The sequence below is a fragment of the Eptatretus burgeri genome, chromosome 3 (genome assembly GCF_056783735.1).
Source record: "Eptatretus burgeri isolate ZD-2024b chromosome 3, Ebu_testis_v1, whole genome shotgun sequence".
NCBI classification, from domain to species: domain Eukaryota; kingdom Metazoa; phylum Chordata; class Myxini; order Myxiniformes; family Myxinidae; genus Eptatretus; species Eptatretus burgeri.
In genome coordinates this window covers 94405917-94425916 of record NC_140963.1, presented here as the reverse complement: position 1 = coordinate 94425916, position 20000 = coordinate 94405917, and the positions used below count along the sequence as shown (strand labels likewise).

General features: G+C 45.7%; 1 protein-coding gene across 17 annotated transcripts in view; it reads left to right on the top strand.

Moving 5' to 3' along the window:
- LOC147030477 (transcription factor 12-like) overlaps positions 1 to 20000 on the top strand; it is a 336231-nt gene that overhangs the window by 146687 nt on the left and 169544 nt on the right. The gene's annotated exons all lie outside the window — the stretch shown is intronic.

The window sequence follows — 20000 nt, the reverse complement described above, 5'->3', positions numbered from 1 at the left end:
TCTCCCTCTCTGGCTGCGGGGATCTTTCAATAAATAGTCTGAGTGTGTGGGCCCATCTTATAAGTAGAACTGTTAAGTGTTTTCCATTATTGTAAATTCTTGTTTGCATATCCACGATAAGGCTTGACCTGTGTCTTTTTTATTTGTGAATAAAACAATTGTAGAAATGTTCCAAGTTCATTTCCGTCCTTTCTTGCATTGGTCCAGCATGGTTCTGATCTGAGTTTAGGCGGGTTTTTATACCCGATAATCCATTCATCTTCGCCGGCACGGCTTTGGCAGTTCCGCTCAACTGCACCCGAACTGGAGTTGGTAGTCGGTAGTTGGAACTCTACCGCATTCGGTAGAGTGACCCGGTTGGAGCAAGACATGCCGAGGGCGTGGTTCCCCGGTAATCGAAATTGCGTCGTTAATTAGGTAAATTGGTTTGAGAGAAAAAGACCCTACACTACGTGGTTGAGAAATTGGCTTCCACGGTCGGTTTACTAACCCGCTGGCTCGCGGAGTTATCCGAGAGCGACGGCCTACAATTCCGGAGAGTCCGGTGGGAATTGACGTAACTTTCCCCACCTAGTGGTCGTTCTCACCACCGGACCTCCGGCCAACAACAGTTTGGTGTCAGGAGTGGGATACGAACCCCTCCGCCTCCATGGAGAAATTTACGGGATTCAGACCAGGGGTGTGCTTAGCAACCCCCCCCCCTTTTCCCTCCAAAATTAAGAGCTATCGAAATTTTATTTAATTCTCAGTACGGACCATGGCGGACTCAGACGGACTGGTACAGGTGGGTTCTGAATTAATGTTAGAAGAATCTATGGCCCAGGACAACACTAGGCAGGAAGACCTTTCCCTCCGATCAGACCCAGAGGTAGCATTGGGGGCGGCAGCGGCGGTGCATGAGCTCCCCCTGCATCAAATTCCCCCCATGGAGGACCGAACAATCCCTGTTGGAGCCACGCCCGATCGGGGCGGATCGGCTTCGCAAAAGCCATTTGACTTGAGCTAGTTGGTGGAAATATTGCAAAACATGAAAAACGAAATTAATGCAAATGTGCAAGAAATGAGAGGTGATATGCAAACACCGAGAGGTGAAATGCAAAGCATGGGAATGGATTTCCAAAACCAACAAAGGAGTGACATGTAAACACTGAAGGCAGGTCAGGAAGAAATGAAGGTGGAGTTGGTAAAGGTGAAGGGTGAAATGCAGACCATGAATCGAAAAATGGCGAATGAGACCAGTACACCACGTGGGGAAATGACCGAGTCAAGGGGAAGTGTGGAGGCTGTTTGGACCGCAATGGAGACTGGCAAGGTCGAGGTAACGAGTGACTCCATGATAATTAAGGGAGAAACCTGTAAACTCAGATGGGTAGAGACACAGAGCCAGGAATTGTGCAACATAATAAAAGAGACGCAGGAATTAGAGGTGGAGGAATTGCACGAAACTAAAGAGGAGCACACACAAGTTGAACTGGGAGGGAACATTGAGGTTGAGCGGGTGGAATGTTTTGAGACCCAATGCGAGGGTCAGATTAACCTTCCACAGGGACAAGGGGAGACGCTATCCTCCCTCGTGGCAGGCCGTGACGAGGTGAGTCCTGTAAGGCCGTTCGAGGTTGAGCGGGTGCATGGTGCGAATGAGCGCATGCCAAGCTTGGAGGGGGGGGGATAGAAACCCAGGGATCTTTTGGGCTAACACAAGCCCCCGATGTGAATGTCCCAGAGTGTGTGTTAAAACGTGTGAGTGGTGCAAATGACATGGCATGTGTGAGAATATGTGTGGAAATGGTACACGAACCGACCCAGACGGGAGACGTGGGTCGTGTAATGGACGGAGCTATTTTGGGAACCGCGCCGGCTCCGCGGGACGCTGCGTGTGAGATCTGTTCCTGGTTTTGCGAACCGCCCAAACGTGGACGATTGCATTATGGGGAGCCGGCGTTGGAAAGTCCTGTGATTGGTACGAAACCACCACGTGGATGGCTAAAATAGAAGCATATTGTGTGAATTTGGAAAGCACGTGGCCCAACTACTAAAGCAGGTAAGCTTTAGTCCAACCCGGACGTTTCTCCGCCCCGCTCCCTTTGATTCCCTCCCCCCCCCCCCCCCGGTAGCCATCAGCTCTAATCCCGTACAACACTCTGGAAGGGGTCTCACTGGCTCCTCTGGCCTTCCTGGGTCGCCAAGGTCCTACCCGCCTTGGTCGCCCAACCAGACCCTCTCCCAGTTGCCTCCAGACACTGTCACCATTAGCCACCAGGTGGTGAATCTCCTTGAAGGGGGTCGCAATTCACGCTCACCGTGAGCTTCAGCAATCCCTGTGGACAAGCACATCATCCCCACCCATAAAACCCACATGACTCCCCCACCCCATCGGCCTTACATGTGACACCTGCATTTCTAACACTTCACCGACCATGACCTTCCCTGTTACCACACCATGCCCAATAAAAAAACAATGTGTGCACCATACATTTCACTTCTTCACTTAAAACAACTCACACAGCACTTCTCACCCGATCCACGCACCAGCCATTGAACAGCCACTCGTGCCCGCTTTGTTTCCAATTACCCACTGTCCCGATTGTCACTCTAAAACCCAGCAGAACTTACAAACCCATGCCAATTTTCCCACAATTCATTTTTTTTTTTCACCAAAGGAGGCACTTCGCCACAATGTCAGCAGCCGAGCATGGCCGTATATGCTCAGCCCAATCTAGTCTCCCCGACCCCCAACAGTGATCTCCGGACCCGACCTATGAAAGGGCATCTCGGATAGACCTGGCGGTTCAGCAGGAGGATTCACCCTCTCCGAGTCTAAAAGTCTATTGGAGGGTCCCTCCATCGCCGGGTACCGGCAATATCGTTGCATGTGTCCTCTTCGCCCGCACCGGAAACAATTCCCATAAAAGGCCCCCGTGGGTATCGGTGTAATGTCTCTTCCGGTTCCGGACCCCCTCGGCCATAATCAAATTGCTCTATTGGCTGGGCTGGACCCCGCCGCTTTGGCGCACTAACTACCGGATTACCCTTTATCAAACTTGACAGTTTCTGGCAAATTTCCTGAAACATTTGGGTAATGCCAATTTCTCCCAGCTCCCCTCCTTGATCCTGGATCTCCGCCTGTCGGATCGTCACCGATGGCCTCTCTGGAACCCGACCCGGCCGACTCCACGAGGCCAGCCTGGCCGCGCACTCGGCCGCTCGGTGAACGGTGGGTGGATCCTGTAACTCCACTAGCGCTCGGACCTCAGGGTCCTGAAGAGCAGCTAAAAATTTCTCTAGTGCCAGTCTGTCCCACGCCTCCACTGTAAGGTCCCGATACGTGATCCTGACTGATTGGTAAATGTCCTGTGCCAGCTCCTGCACTGTCTCACCCGGCTTTAATCTGTGGTGCTGGAGCTGGGCCCACACCAGATCACAGTTTGCCGCGAACCCAAACCGACGGCTCAATGCCTCGCAAATGTGGGAGCTGGTCAACATCCCCTCCGCGATCACGTTTAACACATCTGCGGCTGGTCCCCGCAACGTTGACACCAAATTCCCTGTACGTTCCCGCTCATTCCACCCGTTTAGTTGGGAAATGCACTCAAATTGCGTCAGAAAAGCTTCAACGCTCCCTGACCCGTCAAAATTTACCAGGGGGATCACTTTTACGGTGGCCCGCTTCTCAGTTTCTCCCTTGTCCGAATCCAGCCCAGGGATCAAACACCCTTGTGGCTGCGTATCCAATTTTGGAGCCCACTGTGGCCAAAGATGTTTTGTGGTGAGGGTCTCATGGGTCAATTTTGCCTCCTGTTCCAAACGTTGAATGGACCGATTCACCTCTTCCCGCAGGATCTTCTGGGCCCGCACAACCTCCTCCAAGGCTCCGTCGTGAGTTTGTAGCTGCTTCTCAACCAACCCAGACACTCTACTTACAAAAGACGGCTCTACCAGGCCTTTATCCAAGACTTCATCTTGGCTCATAATTTTATCTTGTTCGTCCAAACGAGCCTCCAATCCTTTTACCTCCTCCGCCAAATTCATCCCTTGCTTCCTCAGCTCTCCCCACTCTTCAACCTGCAGCTGCATACGAGCATCCACACAGGCACGATGACGTTCCAGGCTTTCATCCACTTTATCAACCCGAATGTTCGTTGCATCAATTTTATCTACCAATTTTTTTCGTATATTTTCCCCCTCCAATGTAATTTCTACCTTTGTTTCCTCCAATCTATCCTCGACTTTACTTTGTATTTCTCCCAATTTAACATCCACACACTCCTGCATCTCAGTTTTCATTTTCTCCATCTTTTCCCCCAATTCATCCCTCATTAAATCAATCCGTGCACCCAACTGTTCCCCCACTACCCCCAATCGATCCGCCATCTCTGCTCCCTGTGCCGTCATTTCTGCCCTCTGTGTCACGAATTGATTTTCCATTTGTGCCGTCATTTCTGCCCTCTGTGTCACGAATTGATTTTCCATTTGTGCCGTCATTTCTGCCCCCTGTGCCGTCATTTCTGCCCTCTGTGTCACGAATTGATTTTCCATTTGTGCTGTCATTTCTGCCCTCTTTGTCACGAATTGATTTGCTATTTGTACCGTCATGTCCGCTATTAAACGTTCCAACAGTGTCTGGATCGTCATCGCACCGGTTTCCGGCGCTGCCGGCTCCGTTACGGGCGATGAAGCACGGTCCACGCTCGGAATGGGGGAGGTTCCAACCCTACCCCCGTCTCTCCCTTCTTCCCCCGACTCGCTGCCAGACACGTGGCCTTCCTCCTCAAACATCTGCACATCCGCCATGGTGCAGAAGTCCCGTTTGCCGCCAATTAATTTAAATTTGAAAAATCCTGCCAAAATTTTCCCGCGCTCACGCACTTTTCTGTAGTAATTTTATATTCCAATTCGTGGCGAGATTTTAATCTTGGTATATTCTCCCGATACCAAATATAATTTAGAGGGGTTCGAACATCCAACACCCTGACACCAATGTGACGTCCACGGGACTTGAACAGTCCCGCCATCGTAGAATGAGCCGAAACGATGGAGGCGGTTTATTTGTTTATAACCCAAATATGGCGGTTCTAATCGCTCTACCGCAAACGGGACGAGGAAGGTGGCACGAGTCGCTTTTCACCGAGTTGATGATGTTTATTCGTTTTTATTATTAACCATAAATAACAAGACTCGGCAAGAAGAGGGATCCGGGGCGATTCGACGGGATGGTGTGGGATCGGGCGTGGGGAAAACACAGACAATTCCAATGAATATACAGATCTCAAACCCTCTAAGGCGCCAAGCACACACACACACACACACACACACACACACACACACACACACACACACACACACACACACACACACGCATACAAAACGTAGCTATTCCTGGTGGTCAGGCTGGACCGTGGTGTGGACGCAACTGTCCCTGGATCAGCGTCGGACGAGCTGGCCTTGCTCTCGTCAGGGGGGGGGGGGGCAGGAGAAACCGTGGTGCTGTCGACCTCCTGGTCCTGGTCCAAGTCCGCTCACAGCCGCCAGGGAACCAGTTCTGGCGCCAAATTGCGAGCAGGAGAGGGAGGCAGGTCCGCCCGCCGTTCGACCCCGTACTGCGAGTCAGCAGAACCCCAGAGCCAACCAAGGTGAGGCACGAGGCTCAGCAAGGCTCCAAGACACGATGAAGAACACGATCGAATCAGCACAACAAGAAGTACGCTTCCCGCGCAACAGCCTCCACACCAAAAAAAAACGATCTTTTTGTCCTGATCTTCTTCCTCTTCCTTTTCGACCCCGAACAGAACCTTTTTATCCTCCTGTCCTCGTCACTTCCAATCGAGCCGTTTATTGGCCCACCGCCGTCGCCTTCTGCCAATCGTGATCACGGGGCGGAGCCATCCGCAGTACTGTCCTGTGACGTCACGGCCAGTCTCCAGAGAATACCAAAAGGGGTTTACGCAGACACACTTACCCTATCCCGTGTCCCTATCTAATTACGTGACAATTATCATTTCCCCCTTGAAGAAATGAACATTTACTAGACAACTTATCACCACTGAATTGCTACTTATTACATCGAGATCCTGGTAAACTCGAACAGCATGGCATACCTAATTAAACATCCTAATTACCCTTTGAATGCATACCCCCCCCTCAAACGTAACAATACTCAGGTCCCCAGCGTCAATTTTTTTTTTTTTTTTGTATACCTTGGTCGAGGCTCGTATGAGAGCTAACACACAACTCACAGCAATGAGGCATGAGACAAGAGGGGCGGGAGTGGAAGGGACAAAACATTGGGGAACAGACACAGGTGAAATGTGGAAGGGAGAGGGATGGGGATGGGACGGGGAACATGGCGAGGGGAAGATGGACATTAAAGGGACTTTCAGGAAGGAAAGCAGGAGAATTGAAGGAAGTGGGCTTGGGTGGATTATCGGGGGTAGAAAAGATCGAGGATTTCGGATGGGGGAAGATAAGAGGTGGTGGTGAACAGCTGTTTTGAAAGCCTGGAGGGAAGAATGGGAAAGAATAGAGTGAGGAAGTTTATTCCAAAGGCGGGAAAAAGAGGAATGACAGAGTGAAGATAAGCAGTGATTCGTGATTTTGGTAGTTTTACCAGAAGGGGGTTGTTGGCGGACCTTGAGCGCCCTGTGGAAATGTGGTGGGGACAAATCGCAGAGAGAGCAGGGGGGCAAGGCTGGAGAGGAGTCGGTAGAAGACAGAAAGACCACCGACCAACCTGCGGTGATTGAGTGAGAGGCCCAAAGACTCAGCTTCATTGCGGGAGATGCCAATGATCTTAAAAGCCCTGGTTTCGACAGCGTGAAGTCGAGAAAGGTGGGAGGCAGGAGCACCAGCCCAGAGGGGAGAGCAGTACTCCATCAGGCTACGGACAAAAGCTTTGTAAGTGGTCAGGAGCTCAAGAGGGCCGAGGAAGGACTTTGCACGACGGAGGATTCCCAGTCGGCGACTGGCTTTTGAGGCAAGGTTGGAAATGTGACTTTCCCAGGAAAGGTCATGGCAGATAGTGAGACCCAGAAGCTTGAAAGAAAAGACTTCTTCCAGAGGATTGTTGAGAAAGTGGATGGGGGGTTTTGTAAACGGTCCTTTCGAAGAGACATAGTGAGAGTGTGAGATTTGTCTGGATTGAAAGACATGTTCCACGTGTTGGACCAGTTTGTGATTTTATCCAGATCTGCAGTGAGCGAAGAAGCTGCTGCTTGCCGGTCTGAGGGATGACAGATGGTACGGCAGAGGGTGGAGTCATCGGCAAAGAGAAATAGAGGATTTTCCAGAGAGTCCGAGAGATCATTGATGAAAACCAGAAAAAGAACAGGGCCCAGAACGCTACCTTGAGGAACTCCAGCCTGCACAGGAAGAGGGGATGAAAGAACTCCATTTAGGGCCACACGTTGACTGCGACAGGAGAGGAAGTCTGCGAGCCATGAGTGGAGATGGCCTTGAATACCATGGGAAGAGAGTTTGGTGAGTAGGGCAGGGTGCCAGACTGTGTCAAAAGCACGTGATATGTCCAGGGATATGGCTCGGATTTCCTGTCTGGCATTGAGGACCTCCATCCATTGATGGGAGAGCAGTAGCAGCATATCTAGGGTAGAGTGACCTGGTCTGAAACCAAATTGATGATTGGAAATCAAGCCATTGGAGAAGAGGAAGGATTTCATGTCTGAAGCGATGATGGATTCCATAACCTTGCTGATGATTGGGAGAAGGCTGATTGGTCTATAGTTACAGGGATCTGTTTTTGCACCGTTTTTATGCAGGGCAGTGATGTTAGCAGATTTCCAAGCAGATGGCAGATGACCTTGGGAAAATGAGAGGGTGAATAGAACAGAGAGAGGGTGAGCAAGAGCAGAAGAGCAGGCTTTGAGGACACGTGGGCTGATGCCGTCTGGACCGGTTGCAGAATCTGACTCGAGGTTTGAAAGCAAGCTCTCCACCTTGTCAGGAGAAAAGGATACAGAGTCCAGGGACAGTTGGGTGCGACTGGGTAAAGTGGGTAGAGATAGTGATGGGTTTGGGACACAAGATTTAGCTGCAAACACCGAGTTTAGACATTCAGCTTTATCACGTGTGGAATCAGCAGTGCGGCCATTTGAGGTAAGGGAGGGGATGGAGGGGGAACATACACCAGAAACAGATTTGATTAAACGCCACCAGGATTTTGAGGAGGGAGAGAGGTTTGAGAGTTCAGACTTGAGATGAGAAAGAAATTGTGACGTCATATCAAATGAAGAAGAATTGTGACACATCCTCTCTCTCCCCCCCCTCGCTCCACCCTTGTCCCGCTCCTCCTCTCTTCCCCCTCCTATCTCGCCCCCACTCTCACCCCCTCTCTTGCCCCCTCCTCTCTCCCCCTCTCTTGAATTGTGACGCCCCTCTCTCTTACCCCCTCTCTCCACCCCTCTCTCCCCCTCTCCCTCCTCTCTCCCTCCCTCTCTCGCCCCCTCTCTCCCTCCCCTCTCTCGCCCCCTCTCTCGCCCCCTCTCTCGCCCCCTCTCTCGCCCCCTCTTTCTCCCCCTCTCTCTCACCCTCTCTCTCCCCTAGTCTCACCCCGCCTCTATTCCCCCTCCTCTCTCGCCCCTCTCTCTTGCCCTTGTCTCTCGCCCCTCTCTCTCGCCCCCTCTCACACCCCCTCTCACACCCCTCTCCCGTCCCCCTCTCTCGCTCTCTCTCTCGCCCCCCCCCCACCCCCCTCTCTCCCCTAGTCTCGCACTTCCTCTCTCCCCCTCCTCTCTCGCCCCTCTCTCTCTTCCCCCCTCTCCTGTCCCCCTCTCTCGCAGATATTGGTCGACAGATAAATGGCCGTAACTTGGGAACCGCTCGTCCGATTAATATCAAACCTCGAAGAGGCACACCCGCAGGTCCCCAGCAATATTCCTGGCAAGTTTCAATCAGATCGGACCGTCAATCGTGAAAAAATTAAATAAATAAATAATAAATAAATAAACATTAATTGTGATGTCATTCGTGACTTCGTAGCACATGTGTCTTGTCATTGGTCGACAGATAAATGCCCGTAACTTGGGACCGCTCGTCCGATTGATATCAAACCTCAAAGGCACATCCGCGGGGCCCCGCCAATATTCCTGGCAAGTTTCAATCCGAAGAGGAAGCATTGTGACGTCATTCGTGACGTCATCGCACCGTGTCCTGTCTGATTGACAGACAATATATCGGTCGTTATTGGTTGACAGACAATATATCGGTCGTTATTGGTTGACAGACATTGTTCATTGTATCACGTTATTCTTTTTATTCAATTATTGTGTACTGCCAATTATTGTGCTATTATTATTATTATTATTATTAAGATGCTGTTGTCATTATTCTGAGAAAAAATGGCATGATAAGGTGATAAGGTGGAACGACACTTCAGCTGCCATATATACACCTTTTCAACACTGAAAAAAGCAATAAAATGGGCGTAACTTGGGAACCGCTCGTCCAATTGACATCAAACCTCAAAAAGGCACATCTGCGGGGCCCCGGCAATATTCCTGGCAAGTTTCAATCAGATCGGACCGGCAGTCGTCGAGAAACGGCGGTCGCAGACAAACAAACAGACAGACAGACACACAGAGATTGCTGGAATTATATATATATATATATATATATATATATATATATATATATATATATATATATATATATATATGTGTATACATATGTGCATATATATGTATATATATATATGTATATATATATATGTATGTATATATGTATATATATATATATGTATATATATATATATATATATATATATATATATATGTATATATATATATATATATATATATATATATATATATATATATACACACACAAAAATATATATCTTCTTCTTCTTCTTTTGGCTGCTCCCGTTAGGGGTCGCCACAGCGGATCATCCGTATGATCCGCATAGTGATTTGGCACGTTTTATGCCGGATGCCCTTCATGACGCAACCCTGGTCGCCTGTTACGACACAGGGATATGGTACACCTATTTTAACCAGGGTATACACCGGCCCAGTACACTGGTACTCATTTCGCCGACCTCGGAAGGATGACAGGCTGAGTCAACCCCCTGGTGTATTAATAGAGTGGCCCAACGGGGCTTGAACTCAGGACCTTTTGGATCCCAAGCCACTGCCCTAACCACTGCGTCAACACCAGGTTTGTATATATATATATATATATATATATATATATATATATATATATATATATATATATATATATATATATATATATATATATATATATATATATATATATATATATATATATATATATATATATATATATATATATATATATATATATATATATATATATATATATATATATTGTGTGTGTATGTGCGTGCGTGCATGTCGTTGATTGGTTTCTACATTTGCGGGTTTCAGAATGTGGAATGGAGTCCTCCCAAAGTGAGCTCAAAATATCCACCTTCATTTCAGTAAGCGGTCATGATTCATGCACCAAGTTGTGAAGTTTTGTTCTCAAAGTTTTGTGCTGAGGCCTCTTTTCTGGATCGACGCTGAGCCCCGGACAGCTTCCAACTGTAGTTCGTTTGTTATAATATTCCGAGGGATGGTATTTAGCTTACTTGAAAAATAGTTCCGGTTGAGCTTATGGGATGGCGCATCGGCAGTCCGTTCAACCGGGGTTGCCCCCAAAACACGTATTTGCTTTCTTTTCTGAAGCCACACACACAATTTCTATGAAACTTGACCACAACCTTTATCACCTATGATGTACCAAGGTTTGTTCATGGCATTAAAAAAAAAATCCAAAGGTCTTTACTTTCTTCTCCATTTCTATTTTTGGGGTTATCCATGCCTACCAGTGGTTGCCTGGTTCTCTTATCCAGCCAGTAACAGGTGAGCACCCAGGGGTATTGCGCTGATGTTTAATATCTCTGTTAGGTTCTTTGTCATCATTCCTGTAGGTCCAGCTATCACTGGTACAACTTTGGCATTCTTCAGCTTCCAGGATCTTTTCACTTCATGTTTGAAGAAGATCGATCTTAGTGTTTGGTCATTTTCTTGATTTCTGCATTGTTTTGTCCAAAATCACTGCTTTTAACACCTCAATCAGCAATGTCTTCTTGTCTTTATTTGTACCTCAGTATGATATCTGGTTGCAATGCTTTTTTTTCGATGTTCATACTTGATGGGATCATTAGGTCGTACGTGAGAGGTGGGTACTTCCATGTTTTCAGTGATTACTTTTGGTTAATGTTCCTTCAATTTTTCTGGAACTGGGACATCAAAGTTTTTGCAGATGTGCCAGTGGACTACTTCACAAATTGTGTTGTGTCGTCGTGTGTTCAGCTGTTGTGACACGAGTTTGTGTGTGTGTGTGTGTGTGTGTGTTTTCTGTCATTAAGCATAACATATCATTCTCTCTACTAACCCCACCTCCACCCCTCACCTTTTTCTTCTTCTTTTTCTTCTCTCTGTCTCTCAGTCTCTCTGTCTCTCTGTCTGTGTCTGTCTTTCTCTCTCTGTTTCTCTGTTTCTGTCTCTCTTTTTCTGTTTGTCTCTTTTCTTTCTCTTTCTCTCTCTTTCTCTGTCTTTGTCTTTGTCTCTCACCCTCCACACAACCCTCTCCCGCAGTGAGGCACAGCTCTCTCCCTACCTCCCCCTCCCTTCCTCGCTCTTCCCCCCTTTCTAGCTTCCCCTCCCTCCTCCATCCTCTCACTCTCTCTCCTCTCTTCCTCTCTCTCCCTTCCCTCCATCCTCTCTCAACCCACCTCCTTCATACCCCCCTCTCAACCCCCCCCCTTCATACCCCCCTTCATACCTGTTAATAGGAACGAGAACTACATTTGGTAGAGTGCATACCTCTGCCAGGCTGAACGATTTACGTTTTGTATCCCAATGATTGGTCCGATCTGAATCCAGACCGAAACCAAAATCGAATCGGTTTGTTCTTGTCACATAACCAACTCATCCACCAAATTTTATCATTACTCATCCACAACTTTTTGAAATATCATGATATATATATATATATATATATATATATATATATATATATATATATATATATATATATATATATATATATATATATATATATATATAGTTTTTGGCCCCATCTCTCAATGGTGAAGAATCACTTGAAAAAAATTTAAATTCTCAGGTCCGAATCTAAATGCGGATTTTCACCAAAATCTCATCACCACATCCTTATTCACATGCCCAACTCGTCCACCAAGTTTCGTCCGAATTAGGTCTCGTGCTCATAGACAACTTTCTGAGGTCTCGTGCTCATAGACAAACAAACAGGTGTGAAAACATAGCCTCTGTCCACCTTTGGTGGCAGAGGTAATCAGGTCTGGAATGAAGAGCAGACAAATTACAACCTGAAGATGAGTTTGCCACATCTGTGCTACACTGTCAGCCCAATAAACAAATCAAAATAGCTTTGATGAGATCCAGGCCAACTCTGATCTTACAAGCAATGTTTACCACGTGATCACGTTGATTGTGTGATTGCTGGCTGATATTATTATTGGCTAACAAATTTCTGACAGCTGCTCGTGCAACATACATCACTTGATATACTGTCGTTGTATCACGATGTGGAGATTGGCACACTACCGCTGCAATCGCTTTGGCTTCTGTCGGTTTGATCATTTCGTGGAGCACTGCACAAGGCCTAGTTTGTTGTTGCCGGCTGTCTTTTCTGTTGTCTTGAAAAGACGTTGGATGTCATTCAAGCATATATCTTTGCAACTCCAAGGAGCTTCCAGAAAAGATTTGGATTTTTTTCACCCATATCTACTATCTCATGATGTTGGCAGTTAATTTGGTTAATTTTTGATTTTCAGAATGCTTGATATGTGCGGTTAGTGTGACTCATTTGTCATCCCGCACTTGCAGGCTCTGAATCAATCCAAGCACGTTCTCTGACAACTAGAAAGTTACAGTTACAGGAAAAACATGGTTTCTGTGTGAGAAGGAAATTGCACAAGCTGTTGCAATTGTTAAATTTTAGATGGAGGTATTCAAGGCCCCCATGTTAGACAAAGCATAGAATGTGAGGAAAGTCTCATCTCATCCAAGCAAGAAAACAGAACAGACTGCAACCAAGTGGTGGGACTCACGGTGCTCATACTTCAGCCAATTTTTTTTTTCCCATGAAAGGCTCTCCGGTACAAGCCTCACCACACAAAATAGATAACAGACATTGATGCTTTTTTGAAAAACTATCAAGTGACGTTCACTCCCCTTATGTATTATAAGTAATATCTAGCAAGGGTAAAAAATATATCTCAATATATATAAAATAAACACATACAAACTGACTTTAGTCAGGAAACGTTGTTATCACATTGTTCCTCACTGAGGTTATTTTCCACGTTTTGAACCCAGTGTCTCTCGTCACTCCAGTTCTTTGAAAGAGCCTTGTCATGGCAATTAGTTTGAGGATCGGTGTAACCTGAAAGATGCCATCAGCAAATGGTTTAATGAAGCTGTGCAAGTTCTTCACCATGAACAAAGATATTGAAACCTTTGATGTCCATGAGAATATTCTATTTGGTCTTGTAGTAACATGTTTATTACCTCCGCCACCAAAGGTGGATGGAGATTATGTTTTCATGCATGTTTTGTTGTCTCTGTCTGTCTGTCTGTCTGTCTGTCTGTGAGCAGGATTTCTCAAAAGGTTATGGACAGATTCAGATGAAATTTGGTGGACAGATTAGGTGTTTGACAAGAACGAAGATTGGATCTGGATACTGTAATGTTATGTTTTTTTAACATATATTCCAAGTGATTCTTCACCATTGAAAGATGGGACCAAAAACGATATACAGCAGGATATTTCAAAGAGTTGTGCATGGGTTTGGTAGGTGACAATAACAAGCCGATTCGATTTTGGTTCAAGTCCGGATGCGGATCCAGTCTATCAGTGGGAGACAAGATGCAAACTGTTCAGCCTGGCCGAGGTGTGCACTCTTCCGAGTGCTGTTCTAGTTTTTTAAGCATTCGATAGTTTAGGGGTTCTTTATTTTTATTTTTTACTCCTTATTCATTCAAATGACTAGAACGTTCAAAGGAGTATTATCTCTGAAATATTTCCCCTTGCTGTTTCTCCTCCTCCAGGAAGGGGAGACTGTTCACCCCCCCCCCCCCAATGTTTCTCCTTATTTGTTTTCTTGCCAGTAATTACAATTATTTAAAACTCCATTTCTGAGCCACTCCTCTTCAAGTGTGATGTGGAGATACCACGTTCCAATACACCCAGATTCATGCTTCATTTTTTTTGTTTTCGATTTATGTCTCGTTCCAATTTTCCAGGAGTCAAAGGTTTAACATTAAGGAATGGCAAGGCAAAATGTGATTTTTTTTTAAAGTTGGCATTCAAACAGCCCCCAGTTATATAAAATCAGTGAAAATTGAAAGAAAAAAAAATCCTCGTCACACTTCTGTTTTTAGCAATCCAAACAAGAATTGGCAAAGTTATACCTTACAGATTAAACAAGGTAGACAATGGTCTGGTGCTTTGTTTTCGATTTTACAGGGGTCAAAGTGGATGTTGGGCAACATGTTGCATTTGCTTGCAAAAGTCTGCATTTCTAGTTCGTATGCAAACTTCACTTGTGCCGATTTCCACGTTCATTGTGGAAATTGGAACAATAATATCAGTCGAGAGATAACACATCGACACAATAAACATGATTGGAACCCACAATTCTAGCATCATCAAGTTATGTGCTCAAATGGGAATCCCAGGCAGGCTAACCCAGCTGGTGTATAATTATCAAGGTTTCAAGCACTTGAAACAACTGTCAACGTCACTCATTGTGCCAAATGCGAGCCAAACACTGCCAGTGTTTCGTAAGACTTTTAAACAAATAACGATTTTGGTTAAGGCTTGTGAAAGAGCTGAAAAAGTGGGACAAAGATGATTGAAGGCTTGTATACAGATGAAGAGATTGCACAATGCTCCAAAATGGCAGATCAACCACAGGCTTGCAAGGGTGTTATTCCTGTTCAAAGTAATTACATTATTACCACTCGTCCCCCATGTTTTTTAAACACATTTGACCTCGCAACCATCATTGTAAGGCGATGGCATTGTGACAAAACAAGGGTTAACATAAGATTTGGGATCCAAAGTCAGGGTCATGGACAATGCTTCACTTATTAATAAAGAGATAAAAAGTATTTATTGAGGTTACATTGGATTGGTTTATAGGATTAGTAACACTTCCTATTTCCTGTGACAAAAATAAAATTCTCGCATCAAAGGGCATTGCTTCTTGGTGTGGAAATGCACTGGCCGGCCAAATATAATATCATCAGACTGTAGAAAACAGGAACCAGGTGTTTCAGCAGACAGGCAGGTTCATAGCAGGCCGCTCTGTCCACTTGGCTTTCTCGCATGGCAATATGGTCGAGCAGCACTCAATTTGCCCGTTTCATCCATCGTCAGCATATCTGACCGGATATGAAGCTCTTTTGTAGAGTGCCATATGTGAAGGTGAGTTAGTTAATTATCTTGTTTTTTTTTTTTAACGAGCTCAGTGAATAGCCGACCGATATAAGAAATTGGGACATTGATTATGACATATGCACGGACATTTATTGTAAAATATTAATGACACTTCATTTTCTTCTGGATATTATTATTACTCTATTTCATATACAGCCTGAGGGTGCTAGTTGCATCATTGCTGGGAGCGTGGCTGTGCCACTGATGCAGTGCCCCCTATTTCTATTAAGCTGTTACTCATTTTTCCCACCTCGGAAGGATGACGGGCTGAGTCAACCCACCAGGTGTTATGTAACAGCACAACAGGGGGCTCATACTCAAGACCCTTTGAGATCTTATGCCAGCCACCTGAGCTGTAAACCAACCCCAAGCTTCTGTTTTGAACTGCTCATGATTTCTTCCTCCATAATGCCGCTTGCAACATACCTCCCTTTATCCCCCAGCCACTCTTCTTTTTTCCTACAATCAATATGTTCATAAAAGTAGGTCAGATTTTGTCAAACAGGATAGTGCAGAGGTCGTGCACTTACCCTTGAGCTGTCGAGTCTGGGTTTTTTTTTTTTTTTTTTGTATACCTTGGTCGAGGCTCGTATGAGAGCTAACACACAACTCACAGCAAGGAGGCATGAGACGAGGGGCGGGAGTGGAAGGGACAAAACATTGGGGAACAGACACATTAGGTGAACTGTGGAAGGGAGAGGGATGGGGATGGAACGGGGAACATGGCGAAGAGAAGATGGACATTACATGGACTTTCAGGAAGGAAAGCAGGAGAATTGAAGGAAGTGGGCTTGGGTGGATTATCAGGGGTAGAAAAGATCGAGGATTTGGATGGGGGAAGATAAGAGGTGGTGGTGAACAGCTGTTTTGAAAGCCTGGAGGGAAGAATGGGAAAGAATAGAGTGAGGAAGTTTATTCCAAAGGCAGGAAAAAAGAGGAATGAAAGAGTGAAGATGAGCAGTGATTCGTGATTTTGGTAGTTTTACCAGAAGGGGTTGTTGGCGGACCTTGAGCGCCCTGTGGAAATGTGGTGGGGACAAATCGCAGAGAGAGCAGGGGGGGCAAGGCTGGAGAGGAGTCGGTAGAAGACAGAAAGACCACCGACCAACCTGCGGTGATTGAGTGAGAGGCCCAAAGACTCAGCTTCATTGCGGGAGATGCCAATGATCTTAAATGCCCTGGTTTCGACAGCGTGAAGCCGAGAAAGGTGGGAGGCAGGAGCACCAGCCCAGAGGGGAGAGCAGTACTCCATCAGGCTACGGACAAAAGCTTTGTAATTGGTCAGGAGCTCAAGAGGGCTGAGGAAGGACTTTGCACGACGGAGGATTCCCAGTCTGCGACTGGCTTTTGAGGCGAGGTTGGAAATGTGACTTTCCCAGGAAAGGTCATGGCAGATAGTGAGACCCAGAAGCTTGAAAGAAAAGACTTCTTCCAGAGGATTGTTGAGAAAGTGGATGGGGGGGTTTTCTAAACGGTCCTTTCGAAGAGACATAGTGAGAGTGTGAGATTTGTCTGGATTGAAAGACATGTTCCATGTGTTGGACCAGTTTGTGATTTTATCCAGATCTGCAGTGAGCGAAGAAGCTGCTGCTTGGCGGTCTGAGGGATGACAGATGGTACGGCAGAGGGTGGAGTCATCGGCAAAGAGAAATAGAGGATTTTCCAGAGAGTCCGAGAGATCATTGATGAAAATCAAAAAAGAGATCATTGATGGGTTGATTCCTGATTCAACTAAACTATCGGATTGGTACAGCTAGGATGTCACATCAATGAGTAGGCTGTCCCTCAGATGAACGTAAAGTGAGTGTCCCATCTGCTTGCATTTGCGTGTGTGCATAAAAGATCCAATGATGACTTTCACGAAGGATAGGTGGGTTATCAGCCACACCCCGAAAAAATTACAAATTCTTGCCACCTTCAGTCAAACACCAAGCCAGGCCGTCCGGTGGAAAGACAGGCCAAAATATTTTCCCCGGCCGACTACACAGAGAGGAGGGAATGATTACGCCCTTTGAATTGGTAATACTCATAGTCGTTGAGTTGGTAAGTCGGATTTTATTCAATAGGTTTCCATTATGAAGTAGTTTGCTCAGTGTTGACCCAGCCACATTCCTGAGCCCAAATTGGTGAACATTTATTTTACTTTGCAAATAAACCCCAGATATATCCGAGTGTCCTTCAGCAGGTGATTTGTGCAAGTTCACAATTTCTGTAAAACACCACAGGTTGTGCACGCGTGCTTGCATTTTTCCACAGTAGAATAGGCTTGCCATTTTCGATGTGGGCTGGCAAGGAAGTTTGCGTTAGCCTCCACGCAATCGCCTTTTCTGGTTCATGGGAAACCCGCCCTTGAGGAACCCATGTGGATTGTCTGAATTCCCGTACCTCGAGGAGCACTTATTTGTTTGTTCTTTTTTCGACGCCTTGGTTTGGAGCAGAAATGTTGTTTCCAAATGTAGTTGTTTTTATTTTTGTAATACCCAGTTATGTTTTCACTCCGCAGTCGTAGGCCAACTTCCTGAGTATCGCGATGATTCCGTCTGTTTGCTTTTTTTCTTGTTTGTTTGTTACTTGTGACTATAATTGAATAGTGAGGCCATCTGGAATCGCCAAACCTGGCACACAGCTTGATATTGTCAATGTCTCGGACGAGTTCAACTTTGAGATCACAAGGAAAAATGTATAATTAAATTTGGTACAGGACTGTATTTCCCCATGCCACGGCCAGAGAACAGCATGCAAGTCTTGTATGATCATGTCTGTGCATACAATGTGAAGCTTTGCGCCAACCTCAGAGATTCTAGCTGCTCATATTGTCGAGGTATTTTGCAGAGTTCAAACAGACAAACACTCAGACGTGTTCATCGCAATTCTCATGCATTGAGCAGAGACAGTTGGTACATCGAAAGAGTATGCAGGCATAAAGAGCTCGATAAACTACAGTCAAGAGGGAGAGACGACTTTCACAGGTCATGTGATCTCTATTCAGATCAGCAGCAGACGTAACTAAAGAACAGAAACAGCTGACACTAAACATGGACAAAGAATCAAAATCAGAATCCAAAATGAACTTTAATGGTACTTGGTAGAGCGCATGCCTCCAGCAGGCTGAACAGTTTACGTTTTGTATCCCACTAATAGGCCGGATTTAGATCCGGACCTGAACCAAAATCAAATTGGCTCGTTATTGTCACCTAACCAACTCGTCTACCTCGTTTTGTTGTAAATCATCCACAACGTTTTAAAATATCATGCTCCATACCATAAATGACCCGATCTCTTAATAGTGAAGAATTGCTTACAAAATGAAAAAAACTCATGTCCAGATCCGGATCTTCACCAAAATCAAATCGATTCTTCCTCGTCACACCCCCAACCTGTCCACCAGTTTTGTCCGAATCCGTCCACAACTTTATGAGATGTCGTGCTATATATCATTTTTTGGCCCAAAATACAACCATTTCATCCTTGTTACACACCCAACCTGTCCACCAAATTTCATCCGGATCCGTCCACAACTTTTTGAGCTTTCCTGTACACAGACAGACAGACAGACAGACAGAAAGGGGTGAAAACATGACTTTCTTCACCTTCGGTGGTGGAATTAATTAATTTCATGTTATGAGCTTTCTCTGTTATGATTCGCAAACATCTATATATTACTAAAACTCTTATCTTGTATGTTTGTATGTATGTTCCCGAAATACAGCCAAAACGGTACACGATTGCGCAAAAATTTTAGGGCCACCTTACTCACCATTCGTGTGCGGTGTGCAGTATCAAGTTTCGTTAAAATCGGGCAACGAAAAAAATTATTAAAAAATCAATTCCCGATTCAGTCAAGTTCTTTCAGTCAAGATAATTTGATCAATGCAAACAACCTCAGCAGTATAGTTTGCTGGAGCTATCTTTTTTTTTTTTTTCTTGAAATGATTTTTTTCATCAATCGCTGTCACAACGGGAACCCGACGGGTTCACGGGTCGTCCAGGTGGCATATAAAAGGCTGAGGATCCATTTCAAGATTATTCAAGGAAAGGGAGGGGAAAAGGAAAGGAATATCTATTCAAGGAAAGAGATATCTCAAAACGTGGACGGATTCGGACGAAACTTGGTTGACATTTTGGGGGTTTTCACATTGAAGAATTGATTTGATTTTGGTGAAGATCCGGATCTGGATATGAGAATTTTTTCATCACTGCATCAGCGGCATAACCGTGCCCCCGAACCAATGATGCAACCAACAGCCAACAAGGCTGCACACGAAGGGAATCAATATAATGACTTCTGATTTTATGTCCATCTGAATCATCAGCTGTAAATTTCCAATAATTGAGGTTTTGACCCTTCAATTGCAGAACTTCTCATAGCAGTGGGTTCACAACGTATTGTATCTGAAGGCGATCCAATCAAAGGTGCTTGTCTGCATGTCTGCACATGATAGAAGCAGAAATAATGTTGTGGATTTACCACTAATAGAAAAGACAGTTTATTGGGAGAT